Source organism: Cyrtonyx montezumae, unplaced genomic scaffold, assembly GCF_038088225.1.
Source record: "Cyrtonyx montezumae isolate F1298 unplaced genomic scaffold, pur_monq_1.0 scaffold_3, whole genome shotgun sequence".
In the NCBI taxonomy this organism is placed as follows: domain Eukaryota; kingdom Metazoa; phylum Chordata; class Aves; order Galliformes; family Odontophoridae; genus Cyrtonyx; species Cyrtonyx montezumae.
This window is the reverse complement of record NW_027072034.1, coordinates 43,061,778-43,066,106: the sequence shown is the minus strand read 5'-3', so window position 1 is coordinate 43,066,106 and position 4,329 is coordinate 43,061,778.

The window sequence follows — 4,329 nt, the reverse complement described above, 5'->3', positions numbered from 1 at the left end:
TGCTCTTCAGCTGAAGGCTGCTGCCTAGAATGGAGAGGACCTTCTGTTGGAGAGGTTGCAATCCAAATGACTCAGATAAAACCTATTATTTCAGCTATTCAGAAACAAAACATAAGGCTGGTATTGAGTTAAGCAGGTGAAGGAGAACCTTCTGATGATATTGGTGCTAGCAGATGGGATTGCTGGTGGATTTAGTGGAGAGGCAACTGTAAGCAGCTGAGATTAGGGTCTGAAACCACTTACAGAACCGTAACTGGGGAGAAAGTTGCATTTAGCTGTATTTCACTGAAGTAAAATGTGTTTCTGCTATTTTGGGCTGTAGTTTTAAAAGTTCTGCTTTTCTGGCTTGTTTTAGTCACTGAGTACTTGAATATGTAAGTTGGTTTGAACAAAAGATGTATTTACACTGAAGAACATCCTATGAGTTAATGTTGTGGGCATGTAGTTTTTTTGTTGTTGTAAGTAAATCCACTGCATGCCAATGTGAGGCAAAATATAAATCTTTAAATGTTGCTAGAAGTCCTTAGTGAAGTGCATGTTGGTGACTATGTAGAATCTCTGCAAATTGAGCTGGGTTTTTTTTATTTTTTTAATTTAATTTTATTTATTATTTATTTATTCTGGGGGGCAGATCTGAAGCTGCTCTACTAATTCTATGAACCTTAGGCTACCTCAGCTGAACTGAGAGCTCATAGATGGGTGAAAAACTCCTCAGATTGGAAGAGGTTTCCCATTTTGACTCCAGAGCAGTCTTAGTAATGTATGTGTTCAACCTTGTGGAATTTTGGAAAGCCTCCATACCTGGTTCATGCATAATGAAGAAGCCTGCCATTTAGATACATAAATGTGGTGGCTATTTTCTTCCAGAGAGCAAAGTTATGGTGAGCGTAGCTGTTTGGGTGATCTTTTGTAATTGGAAGGACTGCAAAATCCTAATATTTATTAGTGTGCCACTGTCAGATATAAAAATTCCTTATACGGGTAAGAAATGTATACCGTACTTTTAATAACCACAGTCCTGTCTTTGACAAATACCAGTTGCATGTGAGTATGAATTCACAGACCCACCGGGCTGTCCAAAGCCTTACAAGGTACCCTCTGTACTTGCTGGTGGGCAAGAAGCTGGGGAATTCCTTCATATCTCATAGAATCATAGAATCAAACAGTCCATCTCCATTTGATTTGAAAAAATAAAAAACTGAACATCAGTCTTGTTCTTATCAGCTGATAAGGTACACAGTGCAATCTAATTCCATGAGTGTTTTAGTATCCTGGATGATCCAGAATCATGATACTACTTGGGCCGTGTGATATACTTCTCAGTGCTGAGGTGATTAAAATACTTCCCCCTTTTTTAATTTCTAATATAATAGAGTGCTTTTTGTTTCAGAACTGTGCATGCTTCCAAGCAGTTCTCTGTTCTGTAATCTTATTTCTTCAGTGTAGCCTGCTTTATGAGATAAGCAGATATTCCCCTTGCTTTTGCATATGACAATACAAATATGCCGTGCCATGTGAAATATTGTACTTCACTCTGATACCCAATTTTTATAGAAAACTACAGGTAGAACTGGGACAGCTTCCTGTCACAGGGAAAAATAATTCCAGAAATCCATTGATTATTATTTTTACATTGGCATGTTTTACTTTGTCTGAAGTAAAATAATTTGGGTTGTCACTTAATTCCAGCCTTATAAATGGCAGTATATTCTTTTTTCTGTTTGTCATGTAGCAACTGACCATATTTTTCATGTGTTTTTCTTTTCTTTCAGGGAACTTTTTCTTTTTTGGAGCAGTGTTAGCATTGTAGGTAGCGGCATGTTTCTGCCACTAGAGCAATGTCTTGAGATTCAGACAATGCCATAAATGACCAGGTTACTGGAGAAAAATCTGTTCTCTGGTCTCTCCCTGCCTGGCATGCATTCCTCTTTCTCCCATCCATGTTAAATATAAGCTCTTTGGTTTTGGTGGCTGTCTTTTGACTAAATATTTAGGCAAGATATAGCACGATGCAATCTTGATTATTTTTAACTTATAGGGACATAATAATGTAAACAAGACTGTTTCAGATGAATCAGGATTTTACCATTTAACAACTTCATTGGCAGGCTCCAGTGGGAGGTTGAAATGCAGTTCTCCTTATGCAGTATACATGCTGCATCACTGTGACAATTTTGCAGGCACTGCAGCATTTGCTCTCCACAAAAGAAATATTGAGCTGAAATGAAGGCCAGTAAACGCTTAATTACTGTTACTAAACCATCTTTCATATATATATACTGTGAACACAAAACATATTGGATGGAGCTGCTGTCTGGCACATTTTCATAATACATGAAACTAGTAAATCAGAAACAGATGGAAGTACTGAAGTGGGAGAAATGCCCTCTTCTCTAATTAACTTGATAACAATGCAGGAGAATAACAATATTTAGGTTTTGAGCAAGACCATTGGATCAAATGTAAGATGTATAAGATGGAGAAAGAGAGCATGAGAATTATTATTCAGGTTGTGTGTATATATATATATATGTACATAAACAAACATTATTACACTACCTGCTCATGTTTATCATGGAGAAACTTATAAAAAAGCTATCCTTTGGTTCTCTTACACATCATTATTTTTTGAACCATCAGATGTTCTGCTGTAATCATTCTATGTGGTTTTTTTAGTTGTTGTTATTTCAGCGTAGTGCCAGATATGGAGGAAGTTAGTTTGGAAAAACGCTGAGTTTCTGAAAAAGACTTTTCTGGAAAGAAGATGGAAATAGAAAGTAAACTGGATCTGTACTTTTGGTTATTAAAATGAGTCTGGAAGGAAAGAATTGATAAAGGTATCTTTGGACCAACTAATTCTTGATTTGGGAGAGCTGGATTCAAATCCTTCTGTGCCTGAGATCTCCACACCTCTGAATCTTCAGCCGTGTAAAAATGTGTGTACAAACTTTAGCTCTTCTATTCTTATATTTCTGCTTTTTATGTACATGGTTAAACGTGCAGATGACAAAAAGCTGGAACTCTGGAGTCTGATGCCTTGCAGGAGTGGGACGTGGTTAGTAGGCGTGGTGGTGATGGGTTGACAGTTGGGCCAGGTGATCTCAGTGGAGTTTTCCAGCCTTCATAATGATTCTTTGATTCCTTCATCTAGAGCAGAAGTGAAGATCCCTGCAGCCTAGGAACTGTACAGAGTTTAATCTTGATTCTTGTGAGCACATCACTTTAAGGGTCCTAGCCTTAACACTAAGGTGTTTTCATCATCTTTTGTCTGAATAGAATAGGCAAGAACAAACCCAAAGAACCTGCAAAAGAAGAAAGTGCAAATCCAGCATATATCCCATGGGCTTGTGGTTCAAATTCCTTCCTGGGACGCAAGAAAATCAAACTGTTGCAGGCAGAGGAGAAGATGGGCCTGTATCTCCAAAGCCCTGGGCAAAGAGTCTAAAATTCACTGAATTACTGAGCAAGACTACAGCTACTGTCCAAAAGCTTTCTAAACTTTCTATTCTTTTGCCTTTCCTAAAAATATATTTAAAAATGTTTTTTATTTCATGGAAAACTTTCAAATGTTTCATCTACCTTCTGTTTTTTGCTTTATTTGGCAAGAAATGGGAAGTTTTTAATCCGTTTTCATCCAAATCAAAGTACTTTGTTTATGTATTTTCTTTTGGATGTAGATCTAAATACAAAAACATTCCAACAATCCCAACTTTTTCGCTAAAGGGAGAGTGTAGCTTTGTGTCATTCCTAGGATTTTCCTCTCGGCAAGCTGTTCTACAAGTGCACACCAAAGTAAGATTCTGCTCTTGGTGTGCTGTATAAGGAGATCCTCTAGTACATAAATCAAGGTTTCTGAAAACGGGGAGAGTAATGAAGAGAGCCCAGGCACTCCCTTTCAGACCACTTGAAGCCAAATGCAGCAGTCATTGTTCAGCCACAACTAGAAACATGATATCCCCTGCTAGCTGCAGGAAATGGGACATGTTGTGCTTATGGAGACTAGGCATCGTTGGCTGACTCATGATTGTATTAGTTTTTTACTAAGTAAAAATGGAAAGAGGGAGAAAAAGGAAAAAAGATTCCATGTAACTACTACTTCACTACATTTTAGAACTTCTAATGTTCTGGACAGGGAAGCAAGCTTTTTTTCCCCTCTCTGTTCCCCCTCCCAGAATATCTTACATAACCTCTTTCAAGTGGAGCTTGATCTTACCCTTTGGAATTGGTTTCATGGCTCTAGAGGAATTATGGTATTTAAGCATTCGCTAGCTGTTGCCTATAGAGCAATTTCTGATAATCTCCTAAGAACTCTTTGACATCATCTGTTTG